Source organism: Pistacia vera, unplaced genomic scaffold, assembly GCF_008641045.1.
Source record: "Pistacia vera cultivar Batoury unplaced genomic scaffold, PisVer_v2 Contig181, whole genome shotgun sequence".
NCBI classification, from domain to species: Eukaryota; Viridiplantae; Streptophyta; class Magnoliopsida; order Sapindales; family Anacardiaceae; genus Pistacia; species Pistacia vera.
The window spans coordinates 1-6,593 of record NW_022195908.1 but is presented as its reverse complement, the minus strand read 5'-3'; the positions used below and the strand labels follow the sequence as shown (position 1 = coordinate 6,593).

Below are 6,593 nucleotides of genomic sequence, written 5' to 3'. Positions count from 1 at the left end.
GCTGTCGTGGATGACATGCCTTGGTCCAGACGGTCCAACCTCTGGTTGACTGTCTGGAGAGTATTATCAAACCTCTCCAGGTAACTCCTGATGGCAGGGTCCAGTTGCGGGGCTGTTGGGGTATTCCCAGCAGCATTTTGCGAGATTAGAGGTATGTTGGAAGGGGTGTCCCTCTGGGCCAGGGGGACTCCTTCTGCATGCTGGTTCCCTTTCTCAGGTTCAGATTGGCGGGCCATTGTAGCTGTCAGACCAGTAGGTCAAAGATTCTTCTGATGAAGGGTAGACACTAAATCAGCCCTCCTTCTAGCGCCAAACTGTTGATGCTCGTTTTTACACCAACGGATTTTTACGTATATAATATCAATTAACTGTTAGATGCATGTGAAAATAGAATATCTGAAAAGTAAAATAGCTGTAGAGGGAGTTTTTTAAGTGGTTCGGACGCTGAGATAGCAAGTCCTACGTCCACTGATTTGTATTGATGTTAGTGGGTGTCAGGTCGCGGTCGCGAGCTGACTTACAACAGACGAAAAAATTCAAAGCAAAGTTTACAAGAGAGAGAGATTTTCGTTTGTTCTTTTTTGTGTGTAAAATGGCCGAATCCCCCTAATGAAGGGGTCTCCCCTATTTTATACTGAATCGAAGCGTATAATCATTGCTAAATCCGTGGTTTGGTGTGATTGTCAGTGTATAATCCGGCTTTATGTCCCATTTCCCTTTTTCCAAGCTGACATCGCACGACTTGTGGCAGGAGAATGGACGCGTGTGGGCTCCACATCACTTGGCAGGTCTGACGTGTGTGTGCTGCTCTGACGGGAGCAGGTCGCCCTTCACGTGACTCTTCCCACGTCAGCCCTTTATTTCCTTAGGCATAACAAATATATTTATATACGTGATTATATACCAGTCAGGCCAAGAGAGAACTTGGTGATTATGGCTCCGGTTATGGCGAACCCGACCAGAAACGGCCAGTTCCGGTTCCATTCTCGCTTGAAGAAAACGGGCCACGGATCGAACCTTCGCATCTCTTCGCGCGGCGGCTTCAGAGTTCAGATTCGATGAATATTGTCTCTCTCTAAGCCGCTCTGTGCTGACTATAAGCAGACATCATCACATCAGGTGTTGGCTTGCTTATAGCCGTTAGATCTTATTCGCATCATTGTCATCGGACCGTCCTGGTAGGGCTTAATCAGCACCCGCAAGGCCGGAACCGTGTGATCATTTAGATGTGGATCGGGTCCTCTTACCATGGGCTTAATTGGTTAGTTGGATTTGGCTCAAGCTAGTCTTATTAAAGTGGAAAGCGTTTTCATTAAAATAATTAAATATTAGTTGGGAAATATTTTATAAAAATTTTTAAAAAAAAAAACTTAAAGAAAAATATAATTAATTATAAATTTTATATCCTAATTTTATCTTCCAAGTAATATTTATATATTATAGTGGCGTGGAAATAAGATGATGATATGTTAGAATATAAAACTCGAATTTATAATGTTATTCATTATAAAGTCATAATTTTTTTGGGCTCAATAATATGATACGGCAACTGATAAATTATCTTTTGTGTATAAAGAATTTTTTTAAAAGAAAATATTTCCAAATAATAATCTTAATTGAAGATTTTTTGCTTCCAAGTAAAATGATCATAAACTTCATTAATTTTGAGAAGCTGTTTAAGAGTGTTAAAGATTATTCCAACTTAAACAAAAGAACAATATTAAGAATGGTGTTATATGTAAGAACCATGTATTACTAATTGGTATGGCATAACTCTTTTATTGCCACTTTATTGCCACATCATTTACTATATTAATTCATGTTTAATGAGTTAATTATATGTATAATTCATTTATTCACTTTATGTCACATCAATTTGTATGAAAGAATTTGTATATAGAGTTTGTATATTTAGTATTATAGTAATATTACATATATAAAGTTGAGATCCCAATTGATATGGTTGGTGATATATCAATACCACATTAAATAAAGCAAATGACATGTTCCCACCTGAGGTTTGGCGAAATCTAGAGTTCATACCCCTGGTCGTATTTATTCTAAATTCACACCCTTAAACCAACATTGTTAATTTATTTGAATTCTGACTTGTGATATTACCATCTTACCCTTCACTTTTTATTTCCCCAACACAACCACAACCACAACCACAACCACAACCACCATCACCATCCAACCACCACCACCACCACCACCCCCCAACAACCAGTGTTTTCAGCCTTGTTCCGGCTAGTTTTTCACCCAAAATCACCTCCAACCTCTTCCTTATAACCCGTACACCAAAACCCACCAGACCCCCTCACCGTTGCACCCTCCCATCCCTAAAAAACAACATGTTCTTGGCTAAGCAACTAGTTGAGGAGTTTCCTCAAACAGTTGGTGGGCATGACTTGGAACGGATATTTTGGGCTAGTGGATGATAACTGGTGGCCAAAGAATGCACAACAACCACAACAAAGAGGATGATAGAGGGTCAAAAAGGCTGAAAAAAAAAATCGTGGAAAAGGGGCGCAAAAAAAGCTGTCGCACGACAGTGAGAATGGAACTTGGTCAGCAAACGACGAGTGAAGATGATCGATCAGAGGGTTGGTTTTGTAAAGGCAATGAAGGGGATTCGATTGGTGGCTTCGAAGTAAATTTTCAATAGGGGAATCGACGTGAATCTGGCTGCAAATTTGGGAGAAAACGCAAACGCCAAGGAGGCCATTTTTGGGCGATGGTAGGGTGCAATGATGAAAGGGTTTATTGGGTTTTCGTGTATGCGTTCCAAAGAAGAGGTTGGATGTGAATTTGAAATAAATGCAACTAGGGCGCTAAACCTCGGGTGGCAACATGTCGTTTGCTCCAATAAATATAAGATTTTGTGGTATGATATTGTGTTTCTTACTGTTAATATAATATTTGACACATCAACTATCACATCATTTGAGATCAAAATTTTGTATATCAATCATCACTTTAAGTAAAAATCGAATATTAGTATTTAAATTTAAACCTTAAACTATCAAGTAAAAACCCGAAATTAATATTTGAGTTTACCAAGTGACAAAAAGAGTGGCATAATATTTAGTTGAAATTTGTTAAGCTTTTGGAAAGTTCAAACTAGGCACAACTTAAATTTTAAAATTAAATCAACCACAACTAGCCATAAGTACACCTTTAGGCTTTAGCCAACATCAAGACATGCACAGATCAAGTTTGCATGACAAAACCCACATCAAAGAGAGAATGATACGGCACAAATTTGAACACAAAAGTTAGAAAATCAAATTTGCGAGAAAAAAATCAATGCGTACTAACTTTAAAGCATAATGACCATCATCAACTACTTAATTTGAATTATTCTTTCCAAACACAAATTCTTCCAATATTTATTACAAGAAAATGGGAATTTTGGATTTGTTTATTTGATGTATGGCACTAGATAATGTAATTGATATAGGATTTAGATATACAATTGGATGGTGCGGATTTGGGAATACGAAAAACAGAGAAGTATAATGTTTTTTGCAATAGTTCTTTAACCAATATTCAATCTATAAAAGGTAAAGAAATGCTGCGAACACCGATTAATGATACTGAATTTTTGTACTGACGTACGTGGCATCTGAGTCAGAGGTGGCCACGTTGGACACTAACACGTCTTTCGTGAATGAATGACCATCCAACAATCAGGGACGCTCGTCCATATTAGATGGACGATTGTTCATTACAAATGGACTCCCGTCCATCAATCTGGTATAAAAATAACAATGGACTTTCGTTTATATAATATGGACAAGCGTCCATCTATAATGGATGCTCGTCCATAAATTTTAAAAGACCAAGCATGGATGCCCGTCTATAGGTCTCACTTTCCAATTGATCCGTTAACATCCCCTTTTTTGAAAAGAAAAAGGTGAAATTAGAGAACTGTTGGCTCTATTGTCAAAAGTTCCACTAGCAAATGTGCAACATTTGTTAGGAAGAAGAAGGTCTCGTGAAACTCACAGGGACCCCAATGCCCATTACCAAACATTAGAAAGACTCAGCATAATCTTCTGCTAAACGTGTGGAATGGAATGAAATATTTTATCTTCTCAATAACATGATCAATCCTAACACTACAGATTATACCATCTTTAAATTGTCTGAATCCTCTTCAGGATCATTCATTATTAGTTCATCTGTAATTACAATTACCTGCAACAATGGATTTGAGCATAAACGAAGAAGTAGCGCATAAGTATCTTCCATATTTTCGTGCCTACAAAGATGGACGCGTGGAAAGATTCTTTGGCTCCAATAGAGTTCCCGCATTGATTAATGGTTCTCAGAACGATGTTTGCTCCAAAGATGTTGTTATTGTTTCAGAAACCGAGCTCTTAGCACACATTTTTATCCCATTAGGCACGACTAAACCAGACCAAAAGTTGTCTCTTGTGGTTTACTATCACGACGGAGGCTTCTTCACAGGCACACCCTTTTGCTCCGTTTATAACAACTCTGTATCGTCTCTAGCCGTCAAGGCTAATGCCATCGTCGTCTTTGTCGATTACAGATTAACCCCATAACACTATGTCCTCGTAGCTTACGAAGATTCATGGGCTACACTTAAGTGGGTGGCTTCTCATTGCAATGGTGAAGGCCCATAAGCTTGGCTGAATAACAACGCTAATTTTCATCAAGTTTTTCTAGTTGGGGATAGCATTGGAGGCAATATGGTGCACGGGCATCAAGCAAGCATTGAAGACTTAAATGGAGTAAAATTGTTAGGAATTTGCTTGGTCTTTTAAAAATTTATGGACGGGAGTCCATTATAGGTAGACGCCCGTCCCTAGAAAATGAACTCCCATCCATATAGTATGGACGGGAGTCCATTGTTATTATTGTACTAGATTGATGGACGGGAGTCCATTTGTAATGAATGGTCGTCCATCAAATATGGACGAGCGTCCATGAGTGGTCGCCTCTGACTTAGATGCCACATACGTCGATACAAAAATTAGGTGTCAGTAATCGGTGTCCGTAGCATTTCTCCAAAAGTTATTAGTTACATTGCTATTTACTTTTCTACATTACACGTAATGTAGTATGACTCTCTCTAAACCACCATTGGGTGGTTTGATGGTAAATAAGCAAACGAGGAGCTAAGTTTACATGATCTTCTGAGTCTAAGTCCTCACAGCCCCTAATAGGGGTAGTCACTAGAGCTCTTACCCAGTCGATAGTTCCGGAGTCTTAGGTAATTAATTAAGGTATTTGTAAGCTAACCCAAACACTCTTGGTCATTACAAAAAAACTCTTTTTCCCACAAACAAAAGGCCATTTACATAGATTATAAATAGTACTATACATATATCTCATTTGTACTAATTGTTTCATATAAACTAAATGAGTAAGTTCACATAAAGATCTTTTTCAATAAATGTTCAATAGATACAAAAGAATGACATGTCGATAAATAAATTGTGCCACATTAATTTGTGTGTAAAAGTTTGTATATTTAATTTCTATATATTGCGCCAATCATAAATCGTTTAAGGGGCTCGGTTAAGGGTATACTTTAAACACTTATAGAGTCCTCAATATTTCCTTCAATATGGATTAAAAAAATTTAAGCATTCCAGTTGGTTGAATAAATGACTATTTATATTGAATATTAACAAATTTTTGTTTTTTTAATTTTTTCAAGTCTAATGATATGTTTGATCTATGAATGATGCAACACATATAAATTATTGATACAAACTATTCTTTATAAGTTGATGTGGTAGTTTTAGGGATGACAATAGAGCGATTTGGGGGTCGGGAGGTCTCCTTCATTTCCCACCTCATTTAGGATTTTGCTGTCCATTCCCCACCTCTTTCCTCAAATTACTTAAGCTGGTCGAGGATGGGGAATCTCCACATGGGCAGTGCGTTCCGTGAACCTACTTCATTACCAAATTTATTTATATATATATATATATAAACTATATAAATAATCACATTAAAAATAAATAGCATTATAATAAAGTCAATCAATACTATATAATATTAATGTTCTAAATAAAAATAACTATAACATATTGTGGCAATATTAAAATGTAGGAAGTTTAAACAAGTCATAACCAAAAGACTTAAGGAACACAAAGACACTAAATTGTAAAATAATTTCCAATGTATCATAGTATCATTTATTTCTTGATTTCTCTTCCTCAATAACCATTAAGACTTCATTCCTTTAAAATGTGAAACAAAAAAAATATACAATAATTTCAATTTATTGTAATAATATACTTCTATAATAAATAATATTTTACATTTAATTTTATAATGGGGAATGGAGTGGATTTGAGGTGGGGAGTACTAAATCCAGTCCCTATTCATGGCAATTCATTTGCTCCCCAGACCCACCCCATTCCTCAAGTTAGCTTTCCTATCCCTGCCCCAATAGAGGCGGTTCCCTACCGGTGTCCAAACTCGTCGAACATTTGTCATCCGTATGTGATTTTCAAATTTTGTATATTTCACATGTAATATCTTTTAGCTTATTTAATTTAAAAGTCATCAAATCATTTTGAAATACTCCAATTTGTATGAGAGGGTTT

General features: G+C 36.8%; 1 pseudogene; it reads left to right on the top strand.

The window, feature by feature from the left end:
* Positions 1-945: 945 nt before the first annotated feature.
* On the top strand, positions 946-4,796 carry LOC116126624 (annotated as a pseudogene).
* Positions 4,797-6,593: the final 1,797 nt, after the last annotated feature.